Here is a 17,293-nt window from a genome sequence, read left to right as displayed (position 1 = left end):
CTCTTGCAGATGTAGCAGTTAGATGATTGAGACAAACCATTTAACCCTGATATGGGTGCTTACACTGGTCAGCGTTTAGATCCTTATGTAAAACCTTTATCCCAAAAGGAAAAAACTGTTTGCTGTGACTGCTTATAAGGTTTTTGCTAGAGTTTGGCTTCAATTTGTTAGTGTATCTAAATCTGCTAGTACATCTAAAACTCTCCTTGCCCCAGACTGACAATGCTGCTGTTCAAAGGTGTCCCCTGTGCTCCTTCATCCAGTGTGGGGACACTCAAATGCAGAAAGTGTGCTACTGGCCAGATCACCAGGTGAAAACAGAGGGAAAAAAAGTCTAATGTTTGGTAAGCTGCAATATATTACATTTTTTGTTTTAGTTATAATACATCTTTAATAATGGTCCAAAAAGCACTGTATATCATAAAGAACATGTGTTTTTTTCCCTAAAATATTGTTTTTACTTTATCACTTCATATATTTTCTTTTTTATTTATTTAGACAGCACTCTCTGCAATCACGCGACAGGCAGTGTGCTATGAATGCAGAGGCAACTGAGCATGCGTGAGCCACGTCATCTAAACCTAAATCTAGTATATGACACAGAATAAGAAGATTTTACAGGTACTTTCCAACATCACATACAGTATATCAAGCCTTAATATATCGCAAAGTGCAAGAGTTGGGTTTAATACAGCTTTAAATTAGATTTTAATGAATGGGTTTAGATTTACTTTACCCTGTGAGTGTAGTTATATAACAATTGGTATCAAAACAATCAAGATCCTCTCTACTCACAAATAAAGATATTATTTGAGATGTTTATTTAAGGTGAATAAATGCTCTTTACACTAGCTCAGAACATGTGGAAAGAACCAGCCTGAAGGCTTTAGAAATTCTACCCAGCTTGGCATGTGTTATTCCCATTAAATATGCGCTTCCCCATGTGAAAATCTCATTATTAGATGACACCAACCTCTGGGGACGGAGCTCGCGGAGTGTGCTCTCTGCAATGCACTGGCTGCCTTTGTATGTTCTAACCAGCAGAAAAATGCTTTGCTAAGCGCTGGCACTCTTTTTAGCTGGGCAAATTTTCTTTAGCCATTTACGATCACGCAAAGCCTTTTCAGTTAACGGATAACATAACCAGTTAGCGATGGCTGAATCAAATGTTGTTTAGCCGTTTAATTTGGCAACACAAAGCACCATAAATCTTTAATGCCACTGTCACCGGCTCTTCCAGCTTCACATCTTTATATCAGCAGGGACTGACCTTGAGAAACTGAAAGACGAATGAATAATTGAAGAGATCCGAAGTTGTCAGATTGTCCCAGATTTTTTTGGTCCGGTCTTCACTTTTGCTGTTGTCTGAACACACAGGCCCCAGGGTCACAGTAGAACTTTACACAGGCCAGTACTCGTTTGTGATCACAAAGTTTGGTAGGATATCTTGCTGTGATGATAAATAAAAAGTAGGAGAGGGGCTAATATATTTTTATTTACTACAGAAAATGTTACCTCCAATGATAGTCACCTGACCAAAAGCCTTGGCATTTCATCATGTGAGGTCTGGTAAAGGGCTGATCCCAGTAGGACTGTTACCATAGCTTGGAAGTAAACCGCATTCATGAAATTTGACCTGGGCACGTCTATCTGTATTGTTTACCCAAAGCTTTGAGTCCAGTGGCTTTCTCCTGCTCTGTTCATCTGTTATTTGCATGATAACGTCTGATAAGTTCTCTGCCAACTGAAAAAAAAAAAAACCTGGCTGAATTTTGTGTCGGGTGGGTGCTATAAAAAGATTAGCAGTGAGCTGGTTTATTCGCAGCACAGCTCTTCATGTTTCTGCCTATGTGGAGAGGGGGTGTGTGCCTTTCCTCCAATCAGCTGTCTCACAGTGAATGGCAAGAATCCACACCCACAGGTGAATCAGGAAGAGAAAATTCTAACAGGGTGTGCACTTTCTAAACAGTGTAGAAAGCTGAAGACAGCACATATACAAGTAAAACGTATGTAGGGAAATTTGTTTAATCTCTGTGTATCATTCGAGGCTGTTCACTTCACTGGGTAGATGTGAGGGTTTAAATCCACTTTAAAGTGGTTGTAAAGGCAGAAGGTTTTTTTTTTTTTTAATTTTAATGCATTCTGTGCATTAACATAAAAAAAGCCTTCTGTATGCAGCAGCCCCCCTAATACCCACCTGAGCCCATCTTTATCCAGTGATGTTGCAGGAGTTTCTCAGCTGCCAAGGACTCCCCTCCTCATTGTCTGAGACAACAGCATGGCGCGATTGGCTCCCCTCTGCTGTCAATAAAAGCCAGTCAGCCGATCAGGAGAGAGAGGGGGCGGGAGCAGGTCGCGGCTCCATGTCTCAATGGTCACAGGGAGCTGTCACTTGGCTGAGATGCCCACATAGCAACCTGCTTGCTGTAGGGGCACTCAACAGGAGGGAGGGACCAGGAGCACTGAAGAGGGACCCAAGAAGAGGCGATCTGGGCCACTCTGTGCAAAACCATTAGAGTCGGTTCACACTATGGCGACACGACTTCTGGGCGACTTGAACAAAATAATGAAAGTCAATGCAAGTCGCTCCGACTTCGGCCAAAAGTAGTGCAGGGACCTTTTTCTAAGTTGGAGGGACTTGAGTCGCTCCTATTAGAACGGTTCCTATTGCACAGAATGGAGCACGACTTGTCAGGCGACCAAGTCGCCTGACAGGTCAGAGTAGTGTGAACCGGCACTTACACACGGCAGGTAAGTATGACATGTTTGTTGTTAAAAAAAAAAAAAAAAATTTTTTTTAATAACCTCTGGGAGGTTCACACCTAATTCTTTTTACAATGGAATGTGTATAAAATGTATGTATTATAAATCATGTTCTTTATAAATGAACTTACTTTGTAGCAGCCAGCGAGCGTGTTCCCATCTTTAGTGTGGGCATCTGAAGCCCACTTGTTCCTTGGATTTGGCGCTGCTGGCTACCCAGTATGCGCCTCCCGTTCTTGCGCATGCGCATATAGTACAAAAGGGCGCACACTCATTGTGATGCTGTAAGCGGCGGATGCCCATTGACTCCTGGGATTGATGACACTCATATTCCAGTAGCCAATGGGTGGGCAGAAATGAGGTACCAATTGCTCATACAAAAAAGGTACTTACATTGCTGACAAAAAAAAGTGTCCAAATAGGTGTTACACACTGATCATGAACATGGGGGGTGCTTTGAAAATATGCCTGGAACTCCGCTTTAAAGTGGTTCTAAAGCCTTAAGGTTTTTCACCCTAATGCATTTTATGCATTAACCGCTTGCCGACTGCTCACAGTATATTTACTGCGGCAGTCAGCCCCTCACAGGCAGAGTGACGTAGGTCTACGTCGCTCGCCTGTGAGGCTCTGGGGAGCGAGCGCGCGCCCGCGGAGGCGCGCTCCCGCTCCCGCGCGGTCACGGACCCCCCCGCGCGTGTGACCAGCGGACCCGATGTCCGCCGGTCACTCGGCGATCGGCGGGGGAGAGGGAGAATGTCAGGCGGCTTGTGTAAACAAGCCACCTGTCATTCTCCTCGCTGTAAAAACACTGATCACATGGATCTACTATGTAGATCCGTTGATCAGTGTCCTTACAGCTCAAGCCACAGCCAATCACAGTAGAAAGCACGCCCCTAGGGACACACACAGCCCCTCCCTCCCAAATAAAGTTAACCCCTTCACTACCAGTGTATTTTTACAGTAACAGTGCATATATATAGCACTGATTACTGTAGAAATGTCACTGGTAACCCCAAAAGTGTCAAAAATGTCAGTCAGGGGTCCGAACTGTCCGCCCCAATGTCGCAGTACCGCAAAAAAAAATCGCAGATCGCCGCCATTACACGTTAAAAAAAAAAAAAATGACAGAAATCTTTCCCTTTGTTAGTAAACGCGATAACTTTTGCGCAAACCAATCAAAATACGCTTTTTGCTATTTTTTTTACCAAACATAGGTAGCATAAAACAAATTGGCCGAAAATTTAAAAAAAATTTGATTTTTACATTTTTTTGGGGGGGAATTTCATATAAAAAAATGTGAAAAATATTGTTATTTTTGCAAAATGTACGCTCTTTTTTTGTTTATAGCGCAAAAAGTAAAAATCGCACGGGTGATCAAATACCACCAAAAGAAAGCTCTGTTTGTGGGAAAAAAAGGACACCAAATTCGTTTAGATACAGCGACCGCGCAATTGTCTGTTAAAGTCACGCAGTGCCGAATCGCAAAATACCCCCTGGTCGTTTAGCAGGAAAATCCTCCGGGGCTTAAGTGGTTAAGGTTAAAAACCTTCTGTGCTGCAGCTTTCTTACCTGAGCCCAATCCGATCCAGCGATGTGCATCCTCCTGCCGCTGTCACCCTCCTCATTGAACTGATTGATAGCAGCAGCTCCCTCTCCTTTTAATCAAAAGCTGTGACACGGGAGTGGGGGGTGGGGCCGAGTCCCGCTGTCTTTCATGGGGGCATCACTGCTTTCCATGGGGGGCACCACCAAAGAGGAGGAGCCTGGAGTGCCGGGGCACCCCAGAAGAGGATCGGGGCTGCTCTGTGCAAAAGCATTGCACAGAGATGGTAAGCATAGGCATGTTTGTTATTTTAACTGGAAAAAAAAAAACTAGGGTTTAATACCATTTTAAAAATGTACAATATATATTTTTAACTCACATAATTACCTTCTATTGCTGGCAGCCTCCTCCAAATCTCCAAATTCCTGTTTTTGCTTCTGTGATAACTTCCTGATTTTCTCTATAATCCCTCTGTATGTAGAATTGTAGTCACCCCCTCTTGCTCACACCGAGATGGACTATGGGATGTTGTAGTGTGCATAAAGCAGTGCACATAACCGAAGGGGGGGGGGGGGGAAAGGGAGATGTTCAGGAGCTCACAGAGAACATTACAAGGTGTCAGAAAAACATAATATCATAAAAAAAGATTACAGAGCCATTAGGTTGTGAATGTTTATGGATTATTTTTGGAGAACAAGGATATTTGGTTAGTGTCACTTTAACCCATTCCCACCCAGCCTATTGTAGATTGGCAGCTGGGCGGGAGCACTGTTGTTCTGGGAGGACGTCATATAACGTTTTCCTGGGATTGCACCTTGCGCACGCCCCACAGGCTGTGCTCCGGCACAATCTGTCACCGGCCATGTCCTGATGACAGATCAGTTTACGAGCCCACTGCCAGTACCATGTGAAAGCTGTTGCCAATCACAGCAAGTCACATGACAGTTGTATACAATGAAAGATTTTGATTCTTGCCTTTCACTGTATACTATTGTGATGAGCTCTGTGATTAGTCACAGTCATCACATGGTACAGACAGGGCCAATCACAGCCCATCTGTACCATGTGATTAGCTGTGACCAATCACAGCTAATCAAATAGTAGGAATAGAGTAGCTGTCAATCATAAAAAATGGTTGCTTATAAAGGTAAGGTAAAGGTTATAAGCAATCATAGGGGTTGATTTACTAAAGGGTAATAGACTGTGCACTTTGCAAAGTGCAGTTGCACCCTGCAAGTGCAGTTGCTCCAGAGCTTAGTAAATGAGGTAAAGCTTCAATTTGCAAAGAATACCCAATCGTGTGAAAGGGAAATAAAAGATACTGCATTTTTGCTTGCACATGATTGGATGATGGAAGTCAGCAGAGCTTCTGCTCATTTACTAAGCACTGGAGCAACTTTGCAAAGTGCACAGTCTATTTACCTTTAGTATGTCAAAATGAAGTGGTGTAATTTTCTGCGCTAATCAAAAAATGACTGGTGAACAAAATTACACCATTTGAGCTGCTGCACAAAGGAAACATAGAAAAACCAACGTGATATAAAGTAAAAAAATGTGCTGCGCTACAAATATATTACCCAAATCAAAATAAGTGTTATTCTGATAATAACGTGTAAGTATTCAATAGCATATGTGCATATAATAACAAAGCAAGAACAAAAAAGTGCACGAAATGTATAAAGGGTGTTTTAAATCCCAAGGAAGTCCATAGCAATTAAAATACAAAAGATGGTGTGCAAGAAGATCAACGAAAGGTCCCAGAGATTGAATCCGTATGACACTTTGTGAAGATAGTAGAGACACCGACGTGCAGATCACCAGATACACAACAAATGGCTGCTTACCAGAGTAAGTTGGTCCCTCAACCTAATGAGATGACCAATTGAGCTTATATGTAGTACCAAGGTTGGCCACCGGATATCTCCTTACAGACCCAGACTCGACCTCTGCCTCATATATCCAGATAATAAAAAACTTGTGTGTAGTACCACAGTGGGCCACAGGGTGTCTCCTTAGGGGCTCATACACGATATCCACATCACAATGTTAAAAAGAAAGAAATGTATACAGGGACATAGCGAAACTCCATATAAGAAGGTTTATTCAAATAAAAGCAGGTAGTGCACTCACGTTTTAGTAGAACGTCAAGGCATATACTGTAAAAAACCAGGCTAAGAGTGAGCGAACATCTCTTGCGGTCTCAAAATCGTTGGTAGCCGGCTGCGTGGTTGCGTCACGACTGGCTCACCCGACCGGTTTCGTCACACGTATTACGTCATCAGGGGTGTTGCCTTTAGGAAATCAACCCTATAGTGTGTAAAATAAAAAAATTCTGATCACCTCCCCAGAGTAGTACAGTGTTTCTATGGTAACACTGTATTGCTCTGGTCACTGTATGTAAAAAAAAAAAAAAAAAATGTAATAAAAAATTAAAAAAATATTTAAAAAAGTGAAAAAAAAGTATTTTTTTTTTTTTTTTTACATACTGTCACCTGTCGGTGTCCCTAATCACTGCCACATCAGTTATATGATAACATTGTACTGCACTGGTGACACTATGTAAAACATTGCAAAAAAACAATTTTTTAAAATAAATAAATTTTCCAAAAAATTTGGACAAAAAATTATAACTTCAAAAAACTTTTCATGCCTATTATTAAATACATTGGACTGTTTCATTTCCAAAAAAGGGGTAATTTGGGGGGGTATTTGTACTGCCCTGGCATTTTTGAGCCTCAAGGAATGAGATAGGCTGTCAGTATATCAGGATTGATCGATTTTCAGATATATATAACATAGTTTGTGGACTCTATCTTTCCTACAGGCTAAAAAATATAGACACCCCGGAAGAAGTCAACCTATGACGAAACTAGTCGGGTGGTTCCAGATGTGACACAGCCACGCCCCCAACATTCGGTCTGAGCTCTCATTGTGTCTGCGGGACGCCGCAGCCCTGTGTATGCTGTTATACGCCATGATGTATGCTGTTACACGCTGATACAATCTTTTTATCTAGTAAGTGAATTTTATAATAAATAGTGTCACATTTTAAACGGTATCACGCTATATGCTCCTTCTTTTCTTCCTCGGCCCATGTATAGGCTATATTTATATGAGCAACTCCCCACCCTTCTAATATTGGACCCTGGTGCCTTTGTGGGAGAAGTGTGTTCCTGATGAGCTCCATACCTGTGATATCCACCTGTCAGTGGTTGCCTATATGCCTGAATACCTTAAGGGTCTGGTAAGCAGTTCTATATATCATTTCCCCACGGGTGATACACAAGGATTTGTTTTTCATCGGATGTCACTGGGATTATGTGGTGCTTCTCCTCACTTTTGATTTGAGCACATCCTCTTCATTTTTCCTTTGGCTTGATCACATCAGAGGACTTTATTACTTGTTATTTACAATGAACATATTGTTTTGAAGGCTCATCACACCGTCACTGGTTATTGTATGATTTTCCAAATTTGTAGTGTTTATTAACCCACATAAATTTTTTGGTTTATAATTTATTTCACATTAGCGCAACACAAATTGTTTTACATGTATTGTTTGGACTTTTTTTCTATGGGTCTGTGTTAGCCGCTTTTGATTCACTTGTCATTCACCAATTCTTAGCGCAGAAATACTTTTTGAATTATTTAATATATTCAGGTAATATGTGCAATGACATTACAGCCAATGGAGTTTACAGCAGTGTTAATTTCGTCAACGAAAACGTCTTCGTCACCGCTTTCGTCACCGGCATTTTTCAACTGATGAACACGAGACGCAAAGTATAGCACATTTTTGTCAAATGACGACAACTATGACGAAAATCAAATCTGTTTTCGTTAACGAACGACAACTAAACGAGAATGTGAGGCAGGGACGTTTACCGAACTTCCGGTTTTCACGGAGCTCCGCCTGTGTGGCATCTGGCGTGGCGTGCCCTGTGACGTCCGACGTGAGGAGTGGACTACTACAAGAGAGTCGACTCGAGACCAGTCACCTGACGTCACCAGAGCCCTGCAGCTGCACCACTACAGCCAGACGCGCCAGGCCCGACTCATCACACGGCACTGGCACCCGGCCACCACCACATCCAGAGCAGAGCACCCACTGTGAGTTAACAGCCAGGCCAGCTATTACTGCCTCCCTGAGTCCCCTCAGACCACTCACCAGTCACCCCTGGCATCTGATTCCGCCATCCATCCAGGACTGTGTGCGTGCATGTAGGCCACTGAGGCCCGCCCAGCCCATCCTGTTCAACAACTTCAGTTCAGAGTCAGACCAGAGACCACCCTTAAACCTGAGACCTCCATCCAGCACTCTGAGCAGCACTGTGTGCACTCACTGCACTGATTGCAGGCAGCAGCATTACAGGCCTCCTCTCTGACCTGACCATGACCATTTAGATGACTAAAATATGTTTTAGTCGACTAAAATGTAGGACGTTTTAGTCGACTAAAATGTAAGATGTTTTAGTTGACTAAAATGTACTGGAGTTTTAGTCGACTAAATACGACTAAAACTAAAACACTTGCAGAAGACTAAAATGAAACTAAAACTAAACTAAGACTAAAACTAAATTGAAATTTGCTGCCAAAATTAACACTGATATCAATGCAGCACAAATGATGTGACATTTCCACACCTGTAGACTATTGATTACTTCCTCCAGCTCTATAACAGAAGGTTTGCCCCTTTAAGGACCTTTGGGGTGAAGGAAAGTTTGTAGGAGCCTGTGCATGGTACCTGTGATGCACTGGTCGCAGTTGCAGGCGCCGATGCAAAAAATTAATAAATACACGCATTTCTTTTTTTTTTTTAATACGGGTGCATTGTTTTCATGTCAAAAAACACCTCTGAAAAACACATCTTCAACTGATTGGTTTCTTTGCAGAGCTGCATCAGATTTTGCACTCTCAAGCTTTAGTAAATAACCCACCGTACCACCATTGGAAAAGGCCAGAAGGAACATGTAGAAGAGGGCTTTTCTTTTTATATACTTACTTTTTTCCAGATGCCGGTTACATAACATGCATGGTTCTTTCCTGATCCAATCGGGTTAGCTCTCATTGATGCACTGACATGATGACATCAGTACTCCTCTTTGCATCATTACATTTTAAACATTGTGATGAACAAATATTTGCTACCAATTGAACACTTTAGACATCTTGTGACTCCCAAATGATAACAATCCTTTCTGTACATCCAAATGACACCTTTTTAAGTGCAGAGATTTTCCAGAAGGCAAAAGGAATGGTCAATCTTGCCACTGAGCGGATCAGTTTGGGTCGGTTCGGTATGGTACGCTATTTTGAGTGTTTCCATTATGAAAGTGGCCCATACAACCAAACCAAACCGCACCATTCTGGGTCCTCCTTCAGATGTAGGGCCATAGGAAATGGTACGGTATGGTTAGGGCGGAGCTATTGGCATCACACGATACATTCCACTGATTGGTGGACAGGAAAACGTCAATGCTCACGTCAAACGAAAGCACAAAAAAAACACCACGTTTGGTGTGAACCCTGCATGGCCCCTGGCGGTCCGACTTGCAGTGGAAATGCTCACCTGAATAGGCCGGACCATTCTAGCCCTTCCAAACTGTACCGACCCGAACCGTTCCGCTCAGTGGAAACGAGGCATCTGTGTAATGCAAGAAAGAAACTAGTGAGCAGCTTGTCAATTTATAACCACCAAGGGAGGTGCACCTATGAGGAATACTTAAAGTGCATTATGTTTTCTCTTATCTGTTACAAATACAAAAGGATCCTGTAATGCGTCTGTAGAAAACAGAAAAGGTTGGGGCATAGTTCATACAGAAGTTTTCCAGCAGGTCAAAAAGGATAAATCCAGACTTCTAAATGTCTTGATTTTGCTGAAAGGTGGTTGCAGACCACCTAATTATAGTAAGAGACACTCATAATCTTTTGTCATGATTGGGTTGTCTGTGGTCACCCGAGTCAAGAAAAAGCTACCACAAAGATTATTTCATCTGCATCTCCAGAGCACATGTCCCAGGCATTTCCTTTTGAAATTCTAAGACTAACGTATGGTGGTATATGACACCAGAACACAAAATCAGCAATTCAGAAACGGAAATGAAAATGATGTAAGTGGGACATAGGGACTTCATAAACACATCCACAGCTACATGGACCACTAGTTATTTTAGGCAGTAGTCAGTACACCCAGCCAGGTCACATGACAGTCTACATTCGAAGGATGAAGAGAAAAGAATCCAAGAGTGAACCAGAAACCATCACGTGTCAAGGAAAATAGACTGATCCAATGCACAAGACATGATGTGCCAAAAAAATGACTTATAGCATAAAAAAATATATTCTACTCTAATACAAAAGGGAAAATCCTTTTACAGGACAAAATAAAGAAGGGTTCTTATTTTTGTTTAAATTATCATTGTAATCAAAGCCTCAGGTTTAGAAAAATAAAGAGGCAGCACCAATGCAAGTGTATATATAAAAACAATGTAACAAAAAAACAATTAAAGTTTATAATCCAATAAAGTCCATAGTATAAGGGATGAAGCTCATCCAAACACCCGTGGAAAGAATTAATTCAAACACACCACGTAAAAATAAGATGGACTCTTACCAAACAAAATTGACCCTCACTGATGGAGAGGTCAATAACAGCAGATTCTGTACATAAATAGATTCCAAAAGTGGCTGTGAAGTATCCAATTGAACCCAATGGAACAACAATGGCACAAACTCTTTCATATCCCGGTGCTCACATGGATAAATCACCTTAAGGAAAGAACAAGCTGGAATAGTGTAGTATGTCTGACCTGTAGTGATTTATTAAAAGTATTGCACTTACAAGTAGATGAAAGATAAAAGCATATAAAACATCCAAATTCAAAGAACCGCAGTTGTCAGCATGCTTACGTCATGCGTCCTAGTGCCGCCTAATCTTGCCATTTTTGTGCTGGCTGCCTTTGCTTTTCAGGTTTATCTAATTTTGCTCTGAGCACACATATATTGCTTTGTTTTAAAGCCTCAGGTTTGTATTGCTGTATTTGTCCCTGCTAGAGAGATTTACCCTCTCAATTTGCTGTCAGGATATAGTTGTAGAGCCATGCTACAGCGCCACATTGTGGTAGGGGTTCAATCTATTTAGTTACCTCTAGGGGTCACAACTTCCTTTGTTAGTTTAGTATATAATTAGGAAGCAATGGTGGAGTTGTGGTGGAGAAGAGTAGTTAGTAAGAAGAGCAGTTAATAGAGTGGGAATGTCACCTGGGCCCTTGTGGCAAAACTAGAGCCTTATCCAAGATTATGTGATTCTGTTGTGAATCAGCCTTCCCCTTCAGGGGAATTCCACTTGCTTTTTCCCTTATGAGTCCTGCCAGGAAAGCTGGAAAACTCTATTGAGAAAGTACCCAGCTAGTAGGCATTGGCAAGAGCAATAGGCTTGACCAGCAATGGAACCATACTAAAATGGACTGTTTTGTTATAACCTTACATTCGGTAAAGAGAGGTTCTGGAAGGCAATGGACGTAGTCTCATTATACCCTATACCTGGGGCATAAGTACAGAAGCTGGTGATGGCCAGGAGAAGGAGGAGCAGACAGCCTGGTGGCAGCAATGGGTTCCTTTTCTGGACAGCAGCCTTGTACCCCTTGACCAATGTGTTATTTGGGCAGGGCAGGGTATTTGGTGCAACCCCCAGAGGACCTGAACTACGACAATGGACTTTGGGCCTCATGCAACTGTGATTTCATATAGTGTGGGTTTTCTGACAGGCCTGTAGGCCAGGAACCATGAGCCAGAACAATGCGAGAGATTTCTAACAGTTCTTATAGTAGAAACTTCACATTGGGCCCTTGGTAAATAAATCACCACAAGGGGGTGCTACATTTTGGCATGGTCAGCAGGATAGACCACCAAACAGAATTATACATCAGCACTAGGTAGAGAGTTTCTAGTAGCTTTTAAAACCTTCTAGAAATTAGGAGAAAGCAGGAGGAGCATTGTACATAAGAAGAATTTCTACACCTACAAGGTAGAGGTTGAGAAGAAGAAGTGAAGTTGTCGGAGAGCATAGTTCCATAAGAGTTGGTGTAAGACACAGGGTTGGCTAAATATAGAGGAGCTTGGCTTCTTAATATGCTTCCTTCCCTGGGGAGTTCTGATATATTGCTGTTGGGGAGAGACTGAGGTGTTAGTGTTCAAATGTCTGGACTGCCTCCACATAACTTACGAAACCACCTATTGAGTGCGTTGTAGCACGTAACATGGATTCTTGTTCTGAATACTTCAAGAACAGGGGGAGTCCCAGGATTTGCTTCTGCCTTGGGATGTGAGCAGGTTGGTGGTGGTCACTGAAAAGGTTTTCTGTGAAAAAACAGCAAGTTCACAGCTGGTATTTGCACTGCTTTCTATCTCTATGGCTCTTAGAACAGGGATTCTTCACCTTTCTAAAGCACACAATACTGGACTATGAGGGGTCTCCCCTTCGCCCACATGGGTTGAGACATCCCAGAGATACCTGCTGGTAGTGGAGGAACCACTACTGCACTACTGGGTGGCTTCATTAGAAGACTTTGTGTATACTGGCCCAGCTGAGGAAAAAGCTACCTCGGCAGCTAAGTCAACAAAGGTGGGGTTCCTAGTGGTGTCTGGCTCTTTTGCAGAGTTCAAAATCTGCTAGCCCCACTGTGGTGGACGAGGTGGAGACACCTAGAACTGGACCTGCTGTATTCCTGTAGCTGGCATCTGTGGTTTAGAGCACTACATAATACTATACTATACAATCCCTCCTAAGCAGGCTTTGGAGGGATCTGCAGTTGTCCCTAAGGAATTGGAACCCCCTTATTCAGGGGCTCAGTTGGAAGGACTGATTTCAGGTTCAGGCACTGCTGTGCTTACCCAGTCTGGGCAAATTGCCTAGGGTTCTGGTATTCACCGGCCTCGTGCCCATCTGCATTAGTTAATAATGGGGTTTGAGACTGTCAGGGGTGTACCAAGCCCCGGACCCATATTCTTCCAGGAGAGGGATTTAACAAGTGGCTTACACGCTTGCTAGGTTTTTGTTTATCTGTTGTGGTGTTTGTGGTGCTACATAATTTATTTATGTTTTTTTAAGTAGAAATAACTATGTTAAAAATATTTATACAGATTCATAAAGGAGATTAATGCCGTGCTAGTTTACTGTGTCATGTACTTATTTTGTTTAGGTGTTGCTTTTGGCTGCGCTCTGTTCAGGAATTTGCCCACTGCTAGTTGTCATGAGGTTGAGCCAAAGAAAAGAGGTGGGAATTAAGAACCATGCTATAGCCCCATTTTGGGGTACAGATATTGCCTATTTAGTTCCCTTGAAGAGTTCCCACTTCCCTTGTTAGTTTAGGGTAAGTAAGTAAGTAGGAATGAAGGGTTGAGTCGTGATGTAGAACAGTGGTGAGTGGAGAGGGTATGTTGCTTGTACCCCTGTGGGAGAACTGTGGGAGAACTGAGGCCTCAACCAAGATTATGTGATTTTTCAGTTAATCTGCCTTCCCCTTTGGGGGAATGCTGTCTTCTCCTCCCCCTATGGGGACAGCCAGGAAAGCTGAAGGACTCTAGTATTAACTTGGGCAAAGGCAATGAACTTAACCAGCCATAAAAAAGTAAACCATACTAAAAATGGACTGTTTTGTTATGACGTTACATAAAGGAGTTCTGGAAGTCCATGGACTAAGTCTCTTTATTCCAGGGGATCATAGGATGGCTTATACATAGCAAGAAAGAACAGAGCCTGGCTCACTTAGGAAACTGGTGGTGGCTAGGAGAAGGAGTGTTGGTCAGCTTGGGGGTGTTGAAGAGTTTCTCATCTGAACTACACGTTTTGCACTCCTCAACTATCGTGTTATTTGACCTGGGGGTTTGGCGCAACCCTCTCTGGACCTGCAACAGCATACTGTGTGAGTTTTCTCACAGACCTGTAGGCCAAGAATAGTGAACTAGGGCAACTGAAGAGGTTTCTAACATTCCCAGCAGTACACTGTGCTGTAGGCCCTGGGGCTAGAACTGGCTAAACAACCCACTACCAGGGGGTGCTACAAAGCAATGGGAAGTCTAAAATATTACAGTTGTCACCGGAACAGAAGGTGGGAGTAGATCTTCCAATAGGATAATGAGATCATTTCTATGAATTTGCATTGAGTACAACTACAAACCCAGCCGCAGATATCAATGGAGCAAGTGGCACGAATGCACAGTAGGAGCGCGACATGGAACTCGTATTTGTAAAGGCTTTTCTCCACTGAGCAGGACCACAAAATGAAAATCTCCAAAGGGGGACTGGCAGTAAATGTATTGTTTTGTGGCTTTCACAAAGGGACACAGGGAAGACACAGCCCCCTACTTCACCATAGAAGTCCCCCCCTTAACATCTGGAGCTCTATAGAGATAGAAGGTCAAATTTAAAACAGCACTAGCAAATCTGATATAACAACAATAAATTATTGTGAACAATCGAATTTATAAATAGTAAAATTATAAATAGTGAATATAAATTTAATATATAAGTCCATTAGAGGTGAATGAAATCCAAAAAAGTGCTTGAGTGCAGATAGTCTATTCAAAAGGTGCTCAAGGTGACTGGCAAACCCTCTTGGTTCCCTACTCACCACAATGATAGATCTTAATCGCTTGAATAATAGATCAAGATGTTGCACTCAGCCTCTTTCCAGGGATATCTCAAGCCCCAATGTCTCCTGTGGGATAAATCCAAAGCTCCTCCGTGGACCCCAAATAAGGAAACAAAAGGACCGCATATAGTGTAGTATGTTCATGAACATTTATTGCCCCAATAAAGTAAAAAGATCGCAATGTATAGGAACAAAATGGTGGTGGACGCCGCTGATAGCGTGTGTTCCACTGCAGATCCAGGAAGTAAACCGCAAATGATGATGCGTCCAAGCCGTACCGGAAGTGCATCAACGCGTTTCGCCCGCCTATTGGGCGTTTTCAAAGAGCTCTATACCTAGCATCCCTCCATCACCTTCGGTCTCCATCACTCCTTCACCTTCTGTCTCCATCCCTCCTTCACCTCCTATGTCCATCCCTCCTTTACCTCCTGTCTCCATATCTCCTTTACCTCCTGTCTCCATCCCTCTTTCACCTCCTGTCTTCATCCCTCTGTGGACTGATTGGGTGTGCCTGTCTGCTATAACGATGCAGACACGGACCAGCCATCCGCCTGCTTAGCAAGGATCAGAGGACAGATTCCCTACTAAGCAGGCAGACTCCTGACCGAGTCCGCTCCATGTGAAAGGGGCCTAAATTCCAGCTTTAGCTACTGAGCTCTGAAAACAATATGCTTTAGTTCAACAAAGCAGACAAGGAGAGCACCGAAAGAAGTTAAACTTGGATTGCTAGTTTGAAAACACAAAATATTTACATATAATAATTCATATTTACCTCAAAAAAATAATTCAGGCCATAATAAAAAAATATATATTCCCTTAAAGCCTAGATTTATTACGAAGTGGTCTGGGATCAACAATAAACAATTCATATCTAGCCAGGGGGTAATCTTCCCACAAACATAAGTCAGCCCCGATGGGTGTCTGCACTGCAAAGGTCTTTTCTCAGTCATAAAACATATACTGTACATAAACACAGCACACATCAAATTGAGTTTTACTCAGATCTTTTTCTTTTTCTAGATATATATTCATAAGAAATCCCATCTGTGCTCCAGCTGCTTCTGAGATCGTTTATTAAATATTTTAGGGAGCTGAGCGTTCTTGAACTTAAGGCGGCCTATCTACTTTTACTAATGTCTTCAGGCAGTCTCAGAAGCCCAGAAGACGACTTTAGAAGAAGAAAAACATTCTCAAAATTCTCTTCATTTTTTTTTTCTCTAAGAGGGAAATTGACTATCTTTTTAGTTTCCTGGTTTGTGCATTATCATTCATGGTGCTACAGGTCGTCAGTAACAAGATGACAGGAACAAATGTCAGAGGGAAATAAACAGCTCTAGATTTCTTTGGAACACAGCGTTCTTTTTCTTCATTGCAGGAATTTGTCATAGAAGACCGCTGCTCCTTATTTATTCCATTGTGTGAAATAAGAAGGGTCTGTAAAGCCTCAAAGCTAAAAAGACAAATTGAAAAAATGTACTGGTAAAATGGCAGTTGGGCAATGAAAGTTCAAATGAGAACTTTTAAAGTAAAGTCCTAAGGTCTAAAGCTAAAACTTTTTAAATTCTGGATTTAGCATGGAAATGGTTAAAACCCCCTTAGGTTTTTTTTTTTTTTTTCGGCCATTTGTGTCACCGCAAGATTTCCTTTCAGTTCCAGTCCTTTAGACACAACAGGAAGTGTTAGGCAACTCAAAAACAACCTAAAACAAGGGTAATGCTTTCAATTGTTAATGGAACAAGTGACCCCAAATGCAAGATTTACTCTCTACAGTATTTGTGTTCTGGTAACATCTTAAAATTTAGTATTTCTTTGAATTTTTACCAAGACTTTCTGTCTTGGTGGAAGTGGTTACCAGGACAAATAGAGAGGGTAAATCTTTCCAGCGAAGATGCAGTACTATAACCTTAAAGAGGTCCTAGCACTTCCCTTCTGTATCCAAAACATAAAAAAAAATCTTTTAAGTCTGGGAAGCACTGTAATATGGGTAAACTCAATGGCCATAACAAACATTACAGACCTTTTTAAAAAAAAAAAAGGATATCAACCAACCACTTCAAAGAAAACCAATGTGTAATATTCTGAATATTCACTTATTAAATTGTTATAATAGTACCACCTTACCTCTTAGGGAATTTTTTAAAAATTATTTACTTAGATTGTTTTCCCTTTCATCGTGTCCTTGATCATATATCAGATTTTTTTTTTCAGTTGGTATAAAACATGATTACAGATCAATGACTTTATTATTGACTTATATATATATATATATATATATAATAGGTTGTTTTCTCTGCCAAGGAATTTGTATTTCTGACCATCCAGTTCACTGAAACAT

The sequence above is a fragment of the Pelophylax lessonae genome, assembly GCF_965119305.1.
Source record: "Pelophylax lessonae genome assembly, chromosome: 8".
Taxonomy (NCBI): Eukaryota; Metazoa; Chordata; class Amphibia; order Anura; family Ranidae; genus Pelophylax; species Pelophylax lessonae.
This window is presented reverse-complemented; position numbering follows the sequence as displayed.